Here is a 23,977-nt window from a genome sequence, read left to right on the forward strand (position 1 = left end):
TTCTAAGTTTACTGCACTTCAGTAACTGGCCCTCAATAGCTTTTTCCTTTGCGGAGATTATAACTGAACTTTAGCCAGACAGGGACTGGGCACAGATTTCTATAACACCACACCTTCCTTCATCAGCTCCCTCCTTAGGCACTCCCTGAAACCCAGCATTGAACTCTGTCCTCCCAAGTCCAAAGACCTTTGACCTTCTGCATAGCAGGAAAGATGCCCAAGCTCTTTTACAAGAAGGGGCGGCGCATGCCCAGAGAGGCCGTGTGGGGCCGACCGCCCAGAACTAAGGGCGAGAGGTTCCCGCCATTTTGTCCGGCCCGCGGCACAGCTGGCTCCTCCTGGAACTACAAGTCCCATGAGCCCTCGCGGAGGCACTTCCTACCCCTCACTGTCCCGCCGGCTCCCTTCCCCCCCCCCCGCCCCCCCGTCCCCGGGGGCCGAAGTCTCTGGCTGCAACCTGGCGGCCGGCAGGCCAGGTAGGATTTCCGGGGGAAACCACTGTGGAGGCTGAGGAGGCGGCGGCGACGCCCCGGGTGAGTTCGGCAAGCAAGTGAAAGTGAGCGGAAAGTGCACGGAGTCGGGCTGTGGGCGCCTGGTAGGCTCGGGCCACGCTTTCTGCTCCGCGAGAGGGTGGCGGTGCGGGCCGGGGTAACGGCCGGGCCGGGGTAACGGCCGGGCCGTGGTCGCTTCGAGCCAGGGCGGGGCGGGCGGTGGCCGCCGCCTCCTCCTCGGCCCTCCCACAACCGTCCGCCTAGGCTTCTCCGCCTGCGGCGCGCCTCGCTCGGGCTCGCCCTCTCCGCCCACCGCGACTTGGCTGGGCCCTTTTGTCTCTGCTGCTTTGCGCCCCTTTGTGCCCGGGCGTGAAGTCGCCTCCTCGGGGGAGCCCGCCGGGCCAGTCCCTGACAGGAGCTGGTCCCTGACAGGGGATCCGGTTACGATAACTAGATCGGGTCAAAGTCCACTTTTCAAACCTGTCTTCCCTCATACCTCTGCATCCCAGCTGGGCAGATCGGAGGTTTCGGAGCCAAGGCGAGGCGGACGGGATTTCTATCGAAACCTCGAGGTTATTGTCCAACTCTTAAACGTCAGTCCCGGTTGGCTTCAGGGCACTAATCTCCAGGCATTTTTCTGGAGGGGGGATGGGCCTATGGGAAAGAAGTGAGCCCCCCTCCCCAGGAAACCGGGAAGGGATCGAATTTGCTTCGAAGTCCGTAAGGGTCGCTGCTGTGATCGAGGAATCAGAACCGGTGCGGATGGTCAGAATGGTAATTCACACACCGCTAGAATCTCGGAGGAGAGAAAGTGATTTATAGGGCAGCGAGCAGCCTCTTCATCCATTGTACGCAGAAAAAGACCACAGTACTTCAGACAGCCGCCCAGTTCCACGCCCTGTATTCCCCTCAAATCCATTTTCACTTCTGCTGAAAACGCAGAGTTGAAAGCAAATGTCCATTAATAGAAGGATCTGCTTTATAAAGAAACCAGAAACCTAGTGGCTTCTAGAAAGCTACAGAAGTAATCGAAATCAAGCCAGTTTGAGGGAGGAGAGGTAGTAGATCCTTACTGCAACTGGTGAATTTTGTGGGTTTGATCACATTTTGTTAGTGGTATCTTTTTGTATGTCCCGTTGGAAGACTAGGTTCAGCTTAAGGTAAAGCTTTTAAAATAAAAGCCATTGCAGATACTCCTCTTGAAAAATACGTTAGTCTTTCAAGTCTCTGAAATGAGGACAACCAGGATCCCTTTACATGAATCAGGGAAGGTTATTGAAGTTATATAGGTAAAATTCCCACCCTAGTCACGTAGGCAAATAAAACCCTTTGTACTTTATTACTTTGTTTGATATCTCTTAATGCAAGTGATTTACTCTGAGAATCTCTGATTGTGTTAGTAATATTGTGTAGGGATGATAGTGCTATCGGTGCTTTTTGTGGTCTCCCTCCCCAGCTTGAGGGATCTTAGTTCCCCGATCAGGAATTGAACCCGTGCCCCCTGCAGTGGAAGTATGGAGTCCTAACCACTGGCCCACCAGGGAATTCCCACAGTGCTATTTTTGAAAACTGTTCATATATGTTATATAATTGAATTTTCACTGCAGTTCTGTGAGGTGGTGGTTCTCTCATTTTACAGCTGTAAAGTGTTAAATTGACAGCCTCTGAAATGTTAACTGACTTGCTGGGGGTCACACAGTTAACCTGGATAGGAAATAGTAGAGTAAACCGTATTCCAAATCCAGGGCTCTATCCGTTACCTCACGCCTATTGCAGTTATTTATCATAACACTATCAACAGCTTGTGATTCACTGAAATTTAAATATTGGAGAAAAATATGGAAATATTTTCAGTCAGAGCTCCTGATTTATAAGGAACTGGACTTTCTAGGACCACAGACAATTGCCATACTGAACATTGGTTCCGTCACCTTGTCTTATGGTATGCTGTGTTACCTTGTGCCCAGGCAGAATGGCAACTTTATGGAGCCCTGGAGGTGGGGAAGGGTGGTGAGTTATTGGGCTGTGGTTTTGACTAATGGTTATTGAAAGTTTTATTTACTAAAAGGGTTTAATCTTTGCTTAAAGGTATAATAAGAAATATATTGGAGAACGTATATACAGCAGCGTCAGCTGCTGAAAATAACAGAAGGAACTGATATTCAGACATTTTTCTAGCCAGGGAGTCAAAACTCAAGAAAATGCTTTCTTAGTTTTTGCTTTTAATAAAAACTTTTGATCAGTTTCAAACTTGCAGTTTAAGCCTGGGTTTATGTCAGTACATGCCATGAATGTGACATCAGAAATAAAAACCTACTTCACCTCCCTTACTTAAATTCTTCTTAGGTAAAATGCATTACATGCCAGTGGAATTGAGTCAATACAGTTAGTATAGCCTTTCTAACTAGTAGAAGCCTGTTTTAAATCTTTTATTATGCCATCATAATGGGAAGGAGCTTTTTTCCTTTGTGTTTTTTGCTGTTGGTCTGCTGTATTTTCAAATCAATTCAGTCAAATATTTATTGAAAGCCTGTTGTGTTGTTTTTTTTTTAAGAAGGGAAGTTATTTATTTATTTGTCTATGGCTGCGTCGGGGCTTTCTCTAGTTGTGTTGAGCGGGGGCTACTCTTCCTTGTCATGCACAAGCTATACTCGTTGCAGTGGCTTCTCTTGTTGCAGAGCACAGGCTCTAGGCACGCAGGCTTCAGTAGCTGTAGCTCGCGGGCCCTAGACCGCAGGCTCAGTAGTGGCGCGCACGGGCTTAGTTGCTCCGCGGCATGTGGGATCTTGCCGGACCAGGGCTCGGACCTGTGTCCCCTGCATTGGCAGGCGGATTCTTAACCACTGAGCCACCAGGCAAACCCCACCTGTTGTGTTTTAAGCACCTTTGTAGACCCTGAGGACAAAGCAGTGAGAACAAGTCTTTTTTCTCTGGGGCTTACAAACTGATTAGGTTTGAAAGGGAGGAATAAGACTGTAAATAAGTACTAAATAAATCCCCTCTTATTTACTGTGCAATTTTGATCAGTAAGCTCTTTGAACTTGAGTTTTCTCATCTTTAACATGGGTGTAATGATTCCTGCTCTACCTAGCTTGTGGAATTGTTTCCAGAATCGAGTAGGATAAAAATTTGGTTGCACTGTACCCTTCACATTCCTGTGGTAAGTTATTGTTACTGCTATTAGAAAAGGAAAAGGAACATTGGGGAAAGGTTGTTTAGAAAGAAAGATAAGGCTTCCCTGGTGGCGCAGTGGTTAAGAATCCGCCTGCCAACGCAGGGGACACGGGTTTGAGCCCTGGCCCTGGAAGATCCCACATGCTGTGGAGCAACTAGGCCCGTGCACAACAACTACTGAGCCTGCGCTCTAGAGCCCACGAGCCACAACTACTGAGCCTGCGTGCCACAGTTACTGAAGCCCGCAGGCCTAGAGCCCGTGCTCTGCAACAAGAGAAGCCACAACAATGAAGGGTCTGCGCACTGCAGCGAAGAGTGGCCCCTGCTTGCCACTACTAGAGAAAGCCCGTGCACAGCAACGAAGACCTAACACAGCCAAAAATAAAAAACAAACAAATAATTAATTTAAAAAAAAAGAAAGAGTAGTTGCATTCTCTGTTCTGAGAGAGTCTGATGTCCCATTGTTAAACCTTCTGTGAGTGTTAGTCACATCTTCACATGGGCTATCATAGCCCTTCACGTAGACCTTTTTAAATAGCACTTATCAAATGAGACCATTATTATTCTATATTGTCACAGTTAACTACCTTAATGTCAGGGACCATGCCCTAGTCTACATCCTTACTGCTTGGCACACAGTTCCAGGTATTTCATTGGAACTTTATAAATGTTTGGTGAATGAGTGAATGAGTAACAGAAGTGGGCAGGAGCAGTTGAGTGCCAAAATTGTTCAGCAGATTTTTTTGTTTTGCCCATCATGTGCTAGGACCTGGGTTATGTTCTGGCGGTACAAAGATGTGAAGGTATATAGCTCCCGCCTTAAAGCTTACAACATTACAACACCTAGTAGTCTGGTGAGTATTAAATAGGGATGTGTTATACTATAGGTAAGGGACTGAATGATTCTGTTTTGGTAGACAGTGAAGGAAGGCATTACAGAGGAAGTGATTTTGGAGCTTGTTCTTGAGGGATTAATAAGAACAGTTACTATTAAGGTTATTCCAGCCAGAGGGGGCAATTTGAGCATAGGAATGGAGATGCTGAAGTATAAGGTGTGTGTCTGGTGTGGCTAGAGGATATTGCAGTGGGTTTTTACATTTTTTGGTTCAGGTACCCCCTCTAGAAAATTTGAGAATAGCAATAGATTTTCACCCCAGAAAACTGCGTATATGGAGACATATGCTGGGACTTCCCTGGTGGTCCAGTGGTTAAGACTCCGCACTCCCAATGCATGGGGCCTGGGTTCAATCCCTGGTCAGGGAACTAGATCCTGCATGCCGCAACTAAAAGCCTACATGCCACAACTAAAGATCCCACATGCTGCAACTAAAAGATCTCATATCCACAACTAAGACCGGTGCAGCCAAATAAATAAATACATAATTAAATATTTTTAAAGAAAGGAAACATATACATATCATTCTAGAAAGTTATGGAATACTTAGGGATCTCTGGACCAGTGGGGCTGAGAAGTTGAAAAGTGCAATGGCCGGTGAAAGGAAAGATCGATGGCTGGGTGCTGAGAAGGATTCAGAATGCTTGTTAAAGACTTCAGGCTATGGGAATTCCCTGGCAGTCCAGTGGTTAGCAGTCGGCACTTTCACTGCTGTGGCCTGGGTTCAGTCCCTTGTCGGGGAACTAAGATCCCGCAAGCTGTGTGGTGGCACAGCCAAAAGAAGACTTCAGGCTTTATGATTAAGGAATTGCTAAACCATCAAAAGTTTTTAAGCAGGAAATTGACATAAGCTGATCTGTTTTGAGGTAATTGCTTGCTATCTTAGAGGGTTTAGGAGCATATTTAGAGTAAGTGCTAAAAAGGAGGCAGGATTGAGGGCCTTTTTCTGATTTTGTTTTGATTTTAAAAAATGGGAGAGATTTGACATGTTTGAAGGTAAAGGAAAAGGAGCCAGCGGAGAGCTAGATATTGAAGATCTGCGCAAAAGAAAAGGAAGATAATAGAGAAACATTGGGAGGAAATAAAATCAAAGCTCATAGAGAGGTGAGCCTTGAAAATGAAACATGAAGAAAGGATGGGAGAAGATATATTTGAAGTGACGGAGGTGGACATTGAAATTGGAGTAAGTTACCAACAGCCTATTTTGTACCCAGACACTGACCTAGGTACTTTTCTATGTGCTGTTTCATTTAATTTTACAAAAATTCTGTAGATTGGGTGGGCATTCCCATTTGACAGCTGAAGGAGGTATGGCTCAGAGAGATTAAATTTCCCAAAGGCACCTTTAAGTAATTGAAGAGATCTGGAACCCAGATATATTTTGACTTCAAAGTTTAGAATAATAATTTCTGCCTTGTAGGGTCTGTTAATGCCTGATGACTTCTTTGTTTAAAATCTTTCTTTCTGAATGAATGAGTTAAGTTATCTGCAGAATGATCAAAGAATAGAGTGGGCTAGAGGACTTCAGAGAGTGTTAAAAGTTTGGAATAGCAGTCATGGAAAATATAAGGGAGCCCACCAGAGATGAGCAAAAGGGCTGCTGAACCTCAGTTAGGGCCCCACCAAGGTCAGACAAATTAGCCAGTCGGCCATCCATTCTGTCTCCTCCATTCTCAGACATTTCTTGAATACAGTACTGTTGATGTGGGCCTTAGAAAAAGACAAACTATGTTGTAATGGGAGGTTCGGAGCAAGTCACAAGTCTTATGCTTCAGTTTTCTCATCTCCAAAAGGGTCTGGTTTAGTTGATTTCTCAAATTCTAGGATTTTTATGGTATTCCGAGGAGTTTAGGAGAGGAAGTGTGTTTAGTGACTGATTTTTAGGGAAGAGATGATTGAAACCATACAGCTTTCAGATTCAAGCTTGGTTTTCAGTTGAACTTCTCTATTGTGTTAAAAGCACCAGGTGTTTGTTTTGACAATCTGAAAGTTCTGACATAGTTACTCAATACAATGTATTTACTACCTTTGGAGTCTGAAAACCTGCGTTCTAGTTCCAGCTCCATCACTTCTTAGCTGTGACTATCCAAGTCAGCTGACCTTCTTGAACTTTAAGTTTCCTCATTTATAAAACAGAGTTAGTAACTATTTCTTCAAAAGTGTCAGATGGGATAATGTATATGAGAGTCTTTGTAAACCGTATAGTGTTTAGTAAATATGAGAAAAGATATGATTATACCTGGCAAAGAAAAAGGGATTAGTACTGTGATCAGTGCTGTACAAGGGAGTGAGAACTGGTTTAAAGTGCATCCTTCACTTCCAGGGTACTGAGTGGTAAGGGAAACCTCTCAGGGTATGTACTATCAGTGCACTGAATTTAGAAATTTGTATGTAGTATATGATGTTGCTGGATGATTTTTCAGGTATACATTAAAATCAAATCTTGAATCATATCTGTGACTTAAAATAAAAACCCTCCATTGTTAAAGATTCTCTGCATTTATTCTCTCAAATGTGAACTTGTTAGCCAAATTTCCAGGAATATTTTTTAAATAGTTGTTGACTGTATTTTATTTAAGGGTAGATAACAATTTTATGATTATCTCACAGAACTTAAGTACATTGCTTCATTTGTTTGTTTCCTTTGTGCATGGCTAATTCTGATGGAACTCAACAAAATCTCTTATAGAGAACTGTCTTAGCCCGCCTTGACCCTGCAGATATCTAGCAGATAACCAATGTACTTGATTCTATCTACCCAGCTACCTGTTCTCTTCTTTGCACTTAGGTTGGAAATACAGTGTCAAAAACTGGCTTAAAAGGTTAATGATTCATCCTTACCTTGAGTGATCCCAGAGCACTTTGTCCATGTCTTTGCAGGGCACTTTTCCCTCTGTAGCTTATTTACCTCTTTATTCTCCCCACTAATCAGTGCCTGTTTATGAAAATAAACTGAACTAAGGGAAATTCCCTGGCGGTCCAGTTGTCAGGACTTGGTGCTTTCACTGCAGTAGGCCCAGGTTCAGTTCCTGGTCCAGGAACTAAGATCTGGCAAGCCACACAGCGCAGCCAAATTAAAAAAAAAAAAAATTAAAGAACAACTGAACAAAGGATTCCTATATTGTTGGCTTCAATTTATTTAACTATTGTGAATAATATTTCCACATAGGTCTCTGTACATGTAACTTTTTTTTGTAATGAAATTACTGCCATATTCAATATCCTGTGATAAGCCATAATGGAAAAGGATGTGAAAAAGAATGTATATATATGTATAACTGAGTCACTTTTCTGTACAGCAGTAATTAACACAACGCTGTAATTCAATTACACATCAATAAAAAATAAATTTAAAAAATGAAATTACTGGATCACCAGGTATGAACATTTACATAGTACTTGATTTTTAAAATATTTTATTTATTTTTTTCATTTCATTTCATTTATTTATTTTGGCCACGCCGCACAGCTTGTGGCACAGCTTGTGGGAGTTCCCTGACCAGGGGTTGAACCTGGACCACGGTAATGAAAGCCCGAATCCTAACCACTAGGCCAGCAGGGAACGCCTTTATTTTACTTCTTTAAAAAATCTTTTTTTTATTAAAATAGAGTTGATTTAAAATATCTCATGTCAGATGTACAGCATATATATCCTTTTTCAGATTCTTTTACCTTATAAGTTATTACATAATATTGAGTATAGTTCCCTGTGCTATACAGTAGGTCCTTGTTGACTGTTTTTTTTTTTAATTAATTAATTTATTTATTTTTGGCTGCGTTGGGTCTTCATTGCTGCACACAGGCTTGCTCTAGTTTGTGGCGAGCGGGAGCTACTCTTCGTTGCGGTGCGCAGGCTTCTTATTGTGGTGGCTTCTCTTGTTGCGATGCACAGGCTCTAGGCACACGGGCTTCAGTAGCTGTGGCACTTGGGCTCAGTAGTTGTGGCTCACGGGCTCTAGAGCGCAGGCTCAGTAGTTGTGGCACATGGGCTTAGTTGCTCCTTGGCATGTGGGATCTTCCCAGACCATGGCTCAAACCCATGTCCCCTGCATTGGCAAGCGGATTCTCAACCACTGTGCCACCAGGGAAGTCCATGAGATATTCATTTTTATTTTTGTTTTGTTTTGTACAGAAATCTAAATATTTCATGCCATAGCTCTTCACTGGTTCCTTTGTAATTTCTTCCATCATTAGAAAATTGTTTCTCCATAGGTGGAGCAAATATTAATTTCTCAACTTCTGTTTCTCCCATTCTTTTTTCTTTTTTTTTGAAAAATTAATTTTGAGGTGTGGGAAAAACGTTTGTTTTTTTTTAAATTTTTGAATTTTATTTTATTTATTTTTTTATACAGCAGGTTCTTATTAGTCATCCATTTTATACACATCAGTGTATACATGTCAATCCCAATCTCCCAATTCATCACACCAACACCACCACCACCCCGCTGCTTTCCCCCCTTGGTGTCCATACATTTGTTCTCTGCATCTGTGTCTCAATTTCTGCCCTGCAAACTGGTTCATCTGTACCATTTTTCTAGGTTCCACATATATGCGTTAATATACGATATTTGTTTTTCTCTTTCTGACTTACTTCACTCTGTATGACAGTCTCTAGATCCATCCACATCTCACCAAATGACCCAGTATCATTCCTTTTTATGGCTGAGTAATATTCCTTTGTATATAATGTACTACGTCTTCTTTATCCATTTGCTGTTGATGGGCATTTAGGTTGCTTCCATGACCTGGCTAATGTAAACAGTGCTGCAGTGAACATTGGGGTGCATGTGTCTTTTTGAATTATGGTTTTCTTAGGGTATATGCCCAGTAGTGGGATTGCTGGGTCATATGGTAGTTCTGTTTTTAGCCTTTTTGTTGGTTTGTTTTTTTTTTTTTTTTTGGCGGTACGTGGGCCTCTCACTGCCGTGGCCCTCCCGTTGTGGAGCACAGGTTCCAGACACACAGGCTCAGCAGCCATGGCTCACGGGCCCAGCCGCTCCGCGGCATGTGGGATCCTCCCGGACCGGGGCAGAAACTCGTGTCCCCTGCATTGGCAGGCGGACTCTCAACCACTGAGCCACCAGGGAAGCCCCTATTTTTAGTTTTTTAAGGAACCTCCATACTGTTCTCCACAGTGGCTGTATCAATTTACATTCCCACCACCAGTGCAAGAGGGTTCCCTTTTCTCCACACCCTCTCCAGCATTTATTGTTTGTAGATTTTTTGATGATGGGCATTCTGACCAGTGTGAGATGATATCTCATTGTAGTTTTGATTTGCATTTCTCTAATGATTAATGATGTTGAGCATTCTTTCATGTGTTTGTTGGCAATCTGTATATCTTCTTTGGAGAAATGTCTATTTAGGTCTTCTGCACATTTTTGGATTGGGTTGTTTGTTTTTTTAATATTGAGTTGCATGAGCTGTTTGTAAATTTTAGAGATTAATCCTTTGTCAGTTGCTTCATTTGCAAATATTTTCTCCCATTCTGAGGGTTGTCTTTTTGTCTTGTTTATGGTTTCCTTTGCTGTGCAAAAGCTTTGAAGTTTCATTAGGTCCCATTTGTTTATGCTTGTTTTTATTTCCATTTCTCTAGGAGGTGGGTCAAAAAGGATCTTGCTGTCATTTATGTCATAGAGTGTTCTGCCTGTGTTTTCCTCTAATAAGAGTTTTATAGTGTCTGGCCTTACATTTAGGTCTTTAATCCATTTTGAGTTTATTTTTGTGTATGGTGTTAGGGAGTGTTCTCATTTCATTCTTTTACATGTAGCTGTCCAGTTTTCCCAGCACCACTTATTGAAGAGGGTGTCTCTTCTCCATTGTATATTCTTGCCTCCTTTATCAAAGATAAGGTTACCATATGTGCGTGGGTTTATCTCTGGGCTTTCTCTCCTATTCCATTGATCTATATTTCTGTTTTTGTGCCAGTACCATACTGGCTTGATTACTGTAGCTTTGTAGTATAGTCTGAAGTCAGGGAGCCTGATTCCTCCAGCTCCGTTTTTCTTTCTCAAGATTGCTTTGGCTATTCGGGGTCTTTTGTGTTTCCATACAAACTGTGAAATTTTTTGTTCTAGTTCTGTGAAAAATTGACAGGCGGATTCTTAACCACTGCACCACCAGGGAAGTCCAGAACATGAGGTTTTATCTGTTTTGTTTTTTCTTCCAGTTTTATTGAGATATAATTGACATATAGCACTGTATTAAGTGTTAGGCATACTGTATAATGATTTGACTTAAATACATCATGAAATGATTACCTCCGTAAGTTTAGTGAACATCCATCATCACATGTGGATACAAAAGTAAAGAAAAGGAAAAAAATCTTTTTCCTTGTGATAAGAACTCTTAGGGTGTACTCTTAACAACTTTCATGTATAACATAGAGCAGTGTTAACAATATTTATCACGTTTTATGTCACATCCCTAGTACTTATTTATCTTACAACTAGAAATTTGTACCTTTTGACTGACTACAACCAGACCCGCCCCCCACCCACTACCCCAGCCTCTGGTAACCACAAATCTGATCTCTTTTTCTGTGAGTTTGTTTGTTTATTTTTTGAAGTATAATTGACCTATAACAGTATGTTTCTGTTACACAACATAGTGATTTGATATTTCTATACATTTCAAAATGATCACAATAAGTCTAGTTACTGTCTGTCACCATATGAAGATATTACATAATTATATTGACTGTATTCCCCAATGGTACATTTCATACCCATAACTCATTTGTTTTATAGCTGGAAATTTTTACCTCTTAATCTTCCTTACCTATTTCTCTCCTCCCCACACCTCCCTCCCTTCTGGCAACCACCTGTTTGTTCTCTGTATCTATGATTCTGTTTTGTTCTGTTTGTTCCTTTATTTTGCTTTTTAGATTCCTCATATAAGTGAACTCATATATTATTTATCTTTCTCTGTTTGACTTATTTCACTTCTCATTAAAGTCTCTTGTCCCAACCACGTTGTCACAAATGGCAAGATTTTATTTTTATTTATTTTTTTTGCGGTACGCGGGCCTCTCACTGTTGTAGCCTCTCCCATTGTGGAGCACAGGCTCCAGACGCGCAGACTCAGTGGACATGGCTCACAGGCCCAGCCACTCCATGGCATGTGGAATCTTCCCGGACCGGGGCATGAATCCGTGTCCCCTGCACCAGCAGGCAGACTCTCAACCACTGTGCCACCAGGGAAGCCCTCATTATTTTTTATAGGTGATTAATATTCCAGTATGTGAGTGTGTGTGTGTCTGTGTGTGTGTGTACCACATCTTCTTTATCCATTCATCTATTGATGGGCACTTAGGTTGCTTCCATATCTTGGCTGTTGTAAATAATGCTGCAACGAACATAGGGGTGTATATATCTTTTCTAATTAGTGTTTTTGTTTTCTTTGGATAAATAACCAAGAGTAGGAATTGCTGGATCACATGGTAGCTCTGTTTTTAATTTTTTGAGGAATCTCCATACTGTTTTCCATAGTGGCTGCACCAACTTACATTCCCACCAGTAGTGCATGAGGGTTCCCTTTTCTCCATATCCTTGCCAACACTTGTTATTTGTTGTCTTTTTGTTAATAGCCATCCTGACAGGTGTGAAGTGCTGTCTCATTGTGATTTTGATTTGCATTTCCCTGATGATTAGTGATGTTGAACATCTTTTCATGTACTTGTTGGCTATCTATATGTCTTCTTTGGAGAAATATCTATTGAGATCCTCTGCCCATTTTTTTTTTTCTCTGCCCATTTTTTAATCGAGGTTTTTTTTGATGTTGAGTTGTATGAGTTCTTTGTATATTTTGGATATTAATCTCTTACAGAATATTTTGTTTGCAAATATCTTCTCTCAGTAGGCAGCATTTTCGTTTTGTTGATAGTTTCCTTTGCTGTGCAACAGCTTTTTAGTTTGATAAAAAACATATTACTGGGCTTCCCTCGTGGCACAGTGGTTGAGAGTCCGCCTGCCGATGCAGGGGACACGGGTTCGTGCCCTGGTCCGGGAAGATCCCACATGCCACGGAGCGGCTGGGCCCGTGAGCCATGGCCGCTGAGCCTGCGCGTCCGGAGCCTGTGCTCCGCAACGGGAGAGGCCACAACAGTGGCTTTGTTCTTCTTTCTCAAGACAATTTTGGCTATTCGGGGTCTTTTGTTTCCATACAAATTTTAGAATTATTTGTTCCAGTTCTGTGAAAAATGCCATGGGTATTTTGGTAGGGATTGCACTGAATCTGTAGATTGCCTTGAGTAGTATGGTCATTTTAACAGTATTAATTCTTCCAATCCATGAGCATGGTGTATCTTTCCATCTGTTTTTGTTGTCTTCAGTTTTTCATCAGGGTCTTATAGTATTTCAAGTATAGGTCTTTTACCTCCTTAGTTAGATTTATTCCTAGGACTTTACTCTTTTTGTCACTACTGTAAATGGGATTGCTTTCTTAATTTCTCTTTCTGATATTTCATTGCTAGTGTAAAGAAATGCAACAGATTTCTGTATATTTTGTATCCTGCAACTTTACTGAATTTGCTGGTGAGTTCTGGTAGTTTTTTGTTGGTGTCTTTAGGATTTTCTATGTATAATATGATGTCATCTGCAAACAGGGACAGTTTTACTTCTTCCTTTCCAATTTGGATTCCTTTTATTTCTATTTCTTGTCTGATTGCTGTGGCTTGGACTTCCAGTCTATGTTGAATAAAAGCGGTGAGAGTGAGCATCCTTGTCTTGTTCCTGATCTTAGAGGAAATGCTTTCAGCTTTTCACTGTTAAGTATGATGTTAGCTGTGGGCTTGTCAAAACTGGCCTTTATTATGTTGAGGTACGTTCCTTCTACATCCACTTTGTGGAGAGTTTTTATCATAAGCAGATGTTGAATTTTGTCAAAAACTTTTTCTGCATCTATTGAGATGATTTTTATTCTTCAGTTTGTTAATGTGATGCATCACATTGATTGATTTGCAGACACTGAACCATCCTGCATTCTGGGATAAATTCCACTTGATCATGGTATATGATCCTTTTAATGTATTGTTGAATTTGGTTTGCTAATATTTTTGAGAATTTTTGCATCTATGTTCAGTGATATTGGCCTGTAATTTTCTTTTTTTGTGATATCTTTGTCTGGTTTTGGTATCAGGATGTTGCTGTCCTCATAGAATGAATTTGGAAGCATTTCTTCCTCAGCAATTGTTTGGAATAGTTTGAGAAGGGTAGGTATTAACTCTTCTCTAAACATTTGGTAGAGTTTACCTGTGAAGCCTTCTGGTCCTGGACTTTTGTTTGTTGGGAATTTTTTAAAATCACTGACTCAGTTGCATTACTAGTAACTGGTCTGTTTATATTTTCTATTTCTTTCTGATAATCTGTCTTGAGAGATTGTACATTTCTAGGGATTTGTCCATTTCTTCTATGTTGTCCATTTGTGGTACATAATTGTTTGTGATAATATCTTATTGCCCCAGTTATCGAAGGCAGGTGAGGAACAGGAATCGGGAATCAAAGAGTTTGGTTTTTAAAGTATAACATGTTTGAGAGACTTACTAGATTTCTAAGTAAAAGTATTGTGTAGACTGTGAATATACCAGTCTGAAGTTCAAGGAAGAGATTCAATCTGGAAATAGGAATTTGGGAGTCATCAATATATATATAGTATTTAAAGCTATAGAAGTGGATAAGATGACTAGTCAGGGTTCATATTTGGGGTGTTAACTACATCTCTAGGAGGATTTAGATATTTAGGGGGATGGTTTTGGGTGTCATAGTAACTGAGGAGGCAATGGGCACTTAATGTGCTGGGGTAAAGAATACTAAGTGACGATTGCTAAATGTCCTGCAATGTATGGGACATTACTCAATAAAGAATTGTCTCAGCCAAAATGACAGTGATGTTCTAGGGAAGGAGAGAGTGAAAATAGTAAAGAGATGAGATTCAGGGGCCAAATCTGGAGCTCTGCAATGTTTAGAGGTCAGGAAGAAGAGGAGGTTCCTGCAAGAGACTACCTCAGTTGAAGTAGGAAGAAAACAAGGACTCTAAGAGTTGCATAGACCCCAGTTTAGGGAACACTTTAACAATTAATTACTGGAGCTGTGGTACCTAGATTAAAGAGGAATAAGTCCAGAGGCAGTGAGACTATTTTGGATTCTATTGTGTCTTCAGGCAGTGGAGATGAAGAGATGGATATGAAATATGTTTTGGAAATATCTCATATGATGTGGAGGATGAGATTTCTGGTTTGGGCAACTAGGTGGGTGGTGGTAAGGTAGGAAATTGCAGGAAGGGGAAGGAGTAAGGATGAGTGGGAGGTAGATAATGAATTGTTTTGTGCATGTTGAATGGAGGTTTATGGATATCTAAGTGGAGATGTTTAGTGAGTTGTGTGTGTGTGTGTGTGTGTGTATATATATATATATATATATATATATTTGGAGCTCATTCATTCAAAATATATTTGTTATTGAGCACTTACTATTTTCCAGGTACTATTCTAGGTGTTATAGAGATATAGCAGTGAACAAAAATAGGCAAAATACTTTTCCTGAAAGAGCTTGTATTTTAGTGAGAGGAGATGATAAACACAATTTAAAAAGTAAATTTATACAATATGTAGAAGATAAGTGCTCTCTGAAATATAAAGCTGGGAAAAGAGATAAAGCAGGGGTAGAATGGGGTGATACTGGTGATTGCGATTTAAAGTAGGATGATAGGGACTTCCCTGGTGGTCCAGTGGTTAAGAATCTGCCTTCCAGTGCAGGGGACGCGGGTTCGATCCCTGGTCAGGGAACTAAGATCCCACATGCCGCGGGGCAACTAAGCCCATGTGCCCCAACTACTGAGGCCGCGTGCCCCAACTAGAGAACCTGCGCACTGCAACTACCGAGCCGCGCGCTCTGGAGCCCACACACCACAACTAGAGAGAAGCCCACGCACCACAACGAAAGATCCCACATGCTGCAAGGAAGATCCTGCATGCCGCAACTAAGACCTGAAGCAGCCAAATAAATAAATAAATTTTTTTTTTTTAAAGTAGGATGTTAAAGGAAGGCTTCACTAAGAAGGCAACACTTGAGCAAAGAACTAAAGGAATTGAGGAATGAATATCTGGGGAATGAGCATTCCAGAGTGAATAGCAAGTGTAAAGGCCTTGAGCATGCCTGGCAGATTCAAGGAACAGCAAGGAGGCTCACCTGCCTGACGTTTTAGCGAGGGAGGGAGAGCGTAGTTGAGCATGATGGGGGTATGTGAGCATGGTCATCTGTTGAAAGTACTTTGGGACTTCCCTGGTGGTCCAGTGGTTAAGAATCCACCTTCCAATGCAGGGGACGTGGGTTCGATCCCTCGTCGGGGAACTAAGATCCCGCATGCCGCAGGGCAACTAAACCTGCGTGCCGCAACTAGAGAGAAGCCATGAACCGCAACTACTGAGCCCGCATGCTCTAGAGCCTGCACACTACAACTACTGAGCCTGTGTGCCACAACTAAAGAAAAGCCTGCAACGAAGAGCCTGCACATTGCAACGAAGACCCAGTGTGGTCAAAAAAGAAAAAATAAATTTAAAAATTAAAAAAAAAGAAAGTACTTTGGATTTTATCCTGAGCTTTTGAGAGGGATCTGGACTGAGCATATGTATAGGTTTGGGCATCTTCTGCACGTAGACGGTTAGAGAAGCCATGGGAATATTTCTGTCTTGCACATGCATTCATTTAGATGGAGACACAAAGTAGTCTCATTTTCTGCAAAGACTACACAGGATTCTTCAGCAAGATACCCTTCTGTTTGTGATTCTCTGAGGACAGGGGTGTGTTTGTTTGTTTTATTTTATCTTTGCCAGGTCTTAGTTGGGGCATGCGGACTCCTTAGTTGTGGCATGCATGCAGGATCTAGTTCCCCAACCAGGGATCGAACCTGGGCCCCCTGCATTGGGAGCATGGAGTCTTACCCACTGGGCCACCAGGGAAGTCCCAGGGGTGTTTTTTGTTTGTTTGTTTTTTATTTATGTTCTTGGCTGTGTTGGGTCTTAGTTGCAGCATGTGGGATATCTTTTGTTGTGGCATGCGGGCTTCTCTCTAGTTGTGGTGCACGTGTTTCTCTCTAGTTGTGGTGTACGGGTTTTCTCACTCTAGTTGTGGCATCAGGCTCCATGGCATGTGGGCTCTGTAGGTGTGGCGTGCAGGCTCCAGAGCGCATGGGCTCTGTAGTTTGCGGCACATGGACTCTCTCGTTGAGGCACGTGAGCTCAGTGGTTGTGGCACACGTGGGCTTAGTTGCCCTGCGGCATGTGGAATCTTTGTTCCCCCACCAGGAATCAAACCAGTGTTCCCTGCATTGGAAGGCGCATTCTTTACCACTAGACCACCAGGGACGACCCCCCAGGGGTGTGTTAATTGAAACTTTACATCAGCTAACCCAGGATCATCATCCCTATTATCTAGTGATAATGTGATTAACAGTTGGGGTACTACTGACTCTCCCTTCTCAATCTGCCTGTAAATCCTGTTACTTTCATTAACCATTTCAGATTTTCAATTTTTTCAGTTTTTTCACTTGTTTACCAGATATTTATCCAGTGCCAAGTACATATGAAAAAAACGTGCTAACCTCAGATCTGTTGGCATGAGAGGTTGGATGGAGCTTTGTTTACACAAATGAACACACTGTATTGAGGTTTCTAATGACTGTTGCCCATATTAGTGACAATTTTCTAATTTCTTTTGTACTTGTTCTTAGAAGGTTAACACTCTACTAATTTGACTTCCCAGCTAGTTTTAGTGGTTGCTCTGGGGATTACAATTCACATTTTACCTTAAAACAATCTAGTTTAGATTAATACCAACTTAATTTCAGTAGTGTACAAAAAAATTTCTCCAGTGTAGCTTGACTCCTTTTCCCCTTCTTGGTGCTTTATTCTCATATAAATTATATATTTATATATTAAAAGCCCATTAGCATGGTTTTATAGTTATTGCTTTATGCATTGTTTTTTAAATTAGATAGGAGAAGAAATAAAAAATACATTTATACTGTCTTCTTCTTTTGGGAGGGGTGTGCCAGCTGTCATGTGGGATCTTAGTTCCCTGACCAGGGATTGAACCTCTGCCCCCTAAAGTGGAAGCACAGAGTTTTAACTGCTGGACCACCAGGGAAGTCCCTATACTGTCTTCTTTATTTTTATATTTATCTATGTAGTTACCTTACTGGTACTCTGTTTCTTCCTGTGGATTCTAGTTACTGTCTGGTTTCTCTTTATGTCAGCATAAAAGTCTCCCTTTAGTATTTCTTGTAGGCATGTCTGCTAGTAATGAATGCTTTATGTTTTTGTTTATCTGGGAATGTCATAATTTCTCCTTTGTTTTAGAAGCATAGTTTTGCTGGATATAGAATTCTTAGTTGACAGTCTTTCTCTTTCAGCACTTGAACATAAGTATGGATCACTTTGTGTTTATCCTACATAGACTTTATTTAGCTTCTTGGATGTGTTTCTCATCATATTTGGGCACTTATTGGCCATTATTTCTTCATCCTCCCATTTGCTTGTTTGTATGCTTGGTGGTTTGTATACTTGATAATTTGTTCTCTGAGGCTCTGTTCATTTTTCTTCATGCTTTTTTCTTTCTGTTCCTCATATTGGATAATCTCAATTAACCTATCTTAAAGTTTGCTGATTCTTCTGCCTGCTCAAATCTGCTGTTGAGCCTATCTAGAAAAATCTATTTCTTTCTTTTTTAAATATAATGTCTGTCTCTGTTGAGATTCTCTATTTAATGAGGCATCATTCTCATACTTTAATTCTTTTTTAAAAAATTTATTTTAATTTATTTTTGGCTGCATTGAGTGTTGCTGCACGTGGACTTTCTCTAGTTGCGGCGAGCAGGGGCTACTCTTTGTTGTGGTGCGCAGGCTTCTCATTGCAGTGGCTTCTCTTGTTGCAGAGCACGGGCTCTAGGCGCATGGGCTTCAGTAGTTGTGGCTCATGGGCTCTAGAGTGCAGGCTCAGTAGTTGTGGTCCATGGGCTTAGTTGCTCCACCACAGCATGTGGGATCTTCCCGGACTAGGGCTCGAACCTGTGTCCCCTGCATTGGCAGGCAGATACTTAACCACTGCGCCACCAGGGAAGTCCCTCATACTTTAATTCTTTAGGCATGGTTCCCTTTAGTTCTTTGAATTTTTGCTTGTGTGTTCTTAGTTCCCAGACCAGGGATCAAACCTGGGCCCTCTGCAGTGAAAGCGCAGAGTCCTAACCACTGGACCGCCAGGGAATTCCCTTCTTTGTAATATTTATAATACGTTATTTAAAGTCTTTGTCTAGGGCTTCCCTGGTGGTGCAGTGGTTAAGAATCTGCCTGCCAATGCAGGGGACATGGGGTCAAGCCCTGGTCTGGGAAGATCCCACATGCTGTGGAGCACCTAAGCCCGTGTGCCACAACTACTGAGCCCGCATGCCACAACTACTGAAGCCTGCGCTCCTAGAGCCCGTGCTCCGCAACAAGAGAAGCCACCGCAATGAGAAGCCCACACACCACAACAAAGAGTAGCCCCCACTCGCCGCAACTAGAGAAAGCCCACGCACAGCAACGAAGACCCCAATGCAGCCAAAAAAAATAATAAATTAATTAATTTTTTAAAAAGTCTTTGTCTATTAAGTCCAACATCTAGGCTTCCTCAGATACAGTTTTATTGATTGCTTTCTTCCTCCTATATATGCACCATACTTTCCTGTTGATGTGTCTCATTTTTGTATTGAAAAGTGAGCATTTAAAATAATGTGGCAGGGGCTTCCTTGGTGGCGCAGTGGTTGGGAGTCCACCTGCCAATGCAGGGGACGCGGGTTCGTGCCCTGGTCTGGGAAGATCCCACATGCCACGGAGCGGCTGGGCCCCTGAGCCATGGCCGCTGGGCCTGCACGTCCGGAGCCTGTTGCTCCGCAACAGGAGAGGCCACAGCAGTGAGAGGCCCGCGTACCGCAAAAAGAAAAATAATAATAATAATGTGGCAGGACTTCCCTGGTGGTCCAGTGGTGAGGAATCTGCCTTACATTGAAGGGGACGCAGGTTTGATCTCTGGTCAGGGAACTAAGATCCCACATGCTGTGGGGCAACTGAGCCTGCGCACCACGGCTACCGAGCTCACACGCCTCAACTAGAGAGCCTGTGTGCTGCAAACTACAGAACCCACACGCTCTGGAACATACACGCCACAACTAGAGAGAAGCCTGCGCGCCACAACGAAAGATCCCATGTGCCGCAACTAAGACCCAACACAGCCAAAAATAAATAGATTAAAATAAATAAAATGATAAATAAATCTTTTTAAAAATTAAAATAAAATAAAATAATGTGGCAAGTCTGCAAATCAGATTCCCCTCCTTCCTGTGGGTTTCTCATTGCTGTTTGTTGAGTGACTTCCCTGGACTAAATCTGTAGAGCCTGTATTCTTTGTTTTGTGCAGACGTTGAAGTGTCTGCTTGGTTGACTTAGTGGGTAGCTAATGATTAGACAGAAATTTCCTTAAATGCCTTGAACCAATACGTTTTCTAGCCTTTGCCGAGGGTACTCTGTGTATATTGCAGTATGCCATCAATGTTCCTGCAGGCAATTTACAACTTTGCCTTAGCCATCACTTTCTGCTTGCACAGAACCTCAAGGTCACCCAGAGGTGAGAGATTAGGGCCTTCTTAAGCCTTTCCCTGAGCCCATAAATGCATGTGTCCTTCTAGGTATCCAAGAATATGTCAGCTTTTCAAAGCCCCTTATAGACGTCTCATTCCTGAACATTCAAATTTTTTGGTCAGTGTCCTGTTAGCCCTAACTGGTATCATCACTGCCTTAGGCAGTTGGGATGTTAAACAGTTGCCACTGATTATTTTTGAAAAATGTGCTAAGGATAAGGTTGTTCACACACAACAAGCTCTGAGTCAGCTCAAATAAAGTAACTCTGAGAATGGAACTTCTTGGTGCTAATCAGATCAGATAGTAACAGTTCTCTGGGGATGGGGTTTTTGGGGAGCTCCAAATTTGTTCTGCCCCCTCCAGTGGTTGCTAGGCTGCTGGTTTTAATAACTAATGTTGTGAGGCTCTTGGTTTTCAAGGCTGCCAGAAAGCTAGGGGAGGAGAGGGAGATGGGAATCAGGCAAGTTAAAATGCCATAAAACTCACTGTACTTACCAAGATTCAGGCATTTTCTTTTTCTTTTTTTTTAATTATAGTAAAATATACATAATATAAAGGTTACCAGTTTAACATTTTTTAAGGGTACAGTTCAGTGCCATTAAATACATTCACGTTGTTGTGCAGCTGTTACTACCATCCATTTACAGAACTTTTTCATCTTCCCAAACTGAAACTCTACCCATTAAACAACTCCTCCCCCTACCCCTGGCAACCGCCATCCAACTCTCTGCCTGTATGAATTTGGCTAGTCTGGGTACTTCATGGAAGTGCAGTCATACAATATTTATCCTTTTGTGTCTGGCTTATTTCAGTTAGCATAATCATCCATGTTGTAGTATATGTCGGAATTTCATTCCTTATTAAGGCTGAATAATACATACCACATTTTATTTACCTATTCACCCACTGATGAATATTTGGATTGTTTCCACCTTTTGGCTATTGTCAATAATGCTGCTGTGAACATAGGTGTACAAATATCTGTTCGATTTCCTGCTTTCAATTCTTTGGGGTATATACCCAGGGGTAGACTTGATGAATCATGTGGTAATTGTTTTTAATTTAAAAATTTTTTGAGGAAGTACCATTCTGTTTTCCCAGCAGCTGCATCATTTTATATTCCCACCACTAATGCACAAGTGTTCTAATTTCTCCACATCCTCCTAACACTTGTTATTTTCTGTTTTTAATTTGGATAATGTCAAGTTTATCTATTTTTTTCTCTTGGTGTCATAACTAAGAAACCATTGCCTAATCCAAGGTCATAAATTTATGCCTATGTTTTCTTTTAAGAGCTTTCTAGTTTTAGCTCCTACATTTAGGTCTTTTATCTATTTTGAGTTATATTTTTTCAAAGTACCTTTTAAATTAAATTAAATTTTATTTACTTTATTTTTTGGCCACACCGTGCAGCATGTGGGATCTTAGTTCCCTGACCAGGGATCAAACCCATGCCCCCTGCAGTGGAAGTGTGGAGTCTTAACCACTGGACCACCAGGGAAGTCCTATTTTGAGTTAACTTTTGTGTTTTCTATTTCATTAATTTCCACTCTAATCCTTATTATTTCCTTCCTTTTGATTTATTTTGTTTTTCTTCTATTATCTTACAGTAAGCTATTGTGTTGTTGATTTCAGATCTTTCTTCTTTTTTAATGTAGTATTTACAGCTGTAAATTTCCCTCTAAGCACTGCTTTAGCTGCATCACGTAAGTTTTGGTATTTTGCATCATTTTCATTCGTCTCATCTACTTCTTTATATATGTTGAGAGAGTAGCTGGAGGGCCTCTCTTCCTGGGGAATACTTAGAAGAGGAAGATTAGTACTTTGTCTCCTGCTGCTGCAACTGTTGGTCTCAGGGTTACAACTAATAATTGTTACCTCTTTCCACTCTCCATTTCAGATTCCCCTTGCCCTCAGCTACCATCTCTGCCAGTCTCAATGGCTTTACTTAGTGGTATGACCCAAACCCTCATTCCTGAGGGATCTGAACTACTGGTTACCATGCTTTTCTCAGGTTAGAGTTTCCAACTTGTCTGTTTACTGTACTGTCAGAATTGGGAAAGAGAATACCAGTAGGCACCAAAGTGGATCATCTGAATTTTAAATATATTATCATTGTGGTGTGGAATAGCAACCCTCTTTCTGATAATGAGGATTAGTTACCCCTACCAGGATGATAGTTCCTCTTCTTGCCTGATGATCCCTGGTTACAAGGACTCCACAATGCCCAGGTGACAGCTGTAGCTTATAGCCTCTTGGGACTCTTGTCTCCTGTTGAAGTGTTCCTTTTTTGGTGACCAAGATCTTTAACTCTGCAGAACCCAGAGTTGCAGAGATAGGAAACAAAAATTCCCCAGGTGGGTCTTTGGGATTGATAATAAACAGAGTATGCTATTTCTACCCACCCCACCCCCACCCCATTTCTCACATCCATGTATTTCTCCTGTTTTGAAGACCACTAGCATATAAAGGTCTTTGATTTGGTGTATATATTACACCCTGGAAGATGGTACTGTTTTGTCATAAAATACGTCATTGAGTTGGTGCTTAAGCTGTGCCTTCATCAGGCCATTCCAGTGCTCTTTTAGGTTAGCAGCTTCTAGGTGGTGGTGTATATATGCCACCAGTAGATCCCATGGTCCTAGGCCCTCTCTTGCACTTACTTTACTACAGAGTGGGTCCCTTGTCATGAAATGATGTTGTGTAGGGTGATGCTTACTGGTAGATTAAACATTTCCTTAACTCTCATGTACTGTTCACTGTAGCCCTGAGGGCAGGAAAGGCAAATGTACAGCCAGAATATGTCCCTATTTCTTTCTTTTTTTTTTTAAATTAATTAATTAATTTGGCTGCTCCAGGTCTTAGTTACAGCATGCAGTATCTTTGTTGCAGCATGAGAGATCTAGTTCCCTGACCAGGGATCAAACCCGGGCCATCTGCATTGGGAGCATGGAGCCTTAACAGCTGGACCACCAGGGAAGTCCCCCTGTTTCTTTCAGAATAAATTGTTCACCTTTTCAGGGTGGAAGGGGCCAAATACAGTCAACTTGCCATCCAAAGGCTGGTAGGTTTCCTTGAAAGATGTCATACTGGAAGCTTTGTGTTTGTCTCTGTTGCTGGCCATTCGGGCTCTTGGTGGCATCAGTAGCTAGAGCATACTTGCTAAGTAGGACTTCATACTGTTGTCTATGCATAGAGTATATCTCTGCCACATGACCACCTTCTTTCAGGTGCTCATTTTTCTAGCACTGGAGAGGCCATGACAAAAGGTGGCTGATGTAAACTGGTTGAGTCATTGTCTATTTGGTTGTTTTGTGCTTTTTTCATGGTAGATGTTCTCTGATGACTGTTAACATGTGATATGAAGATCTTCAAATGTGTCTATTCTTGTATCCTCCCACGTGCCTCTACCTTAAGACCTCCTTCCCCTAATTTTCTTTTTTTTTCCCCCTAATTTTCGAATCGTTCTCCTTTTATGCCCCCTGACCAGCACATCAGGACATTTACCTGTGAGTCCACATATATTTTAACCTCAAACCAATTCTTTGTCTGCACAAAGTAGACAGTCTGCCTAAAGCTCTGCCCATTGGGCACTGTCCTTCAGTGCCACCCCTGAGTGAGGCTGTGATGCAACCACTGTCCATTTTTGACTTGGACCCAGTTAACAGCCATCTGTGAAGAAGGTGAGGGTTTTTCCTTTTGTCAGCTGGCTGTGAGGGCCCCCCAGTATGGCCAAAGGTATATGCTAATG

Source organism: Phocoena phocoena, chromosome 1 (genome assembly GCF_963924675.1).
Source record: "Phocoena phocoena chromosome 1, mPhoPho1.1, whole genome shotgun sequence".
NCBI lineage: Eukaryota > Metazoa > Chordata > Mammalia > Artiodactyla > Phocoenidae > Phocoena > Phocoena phocoena.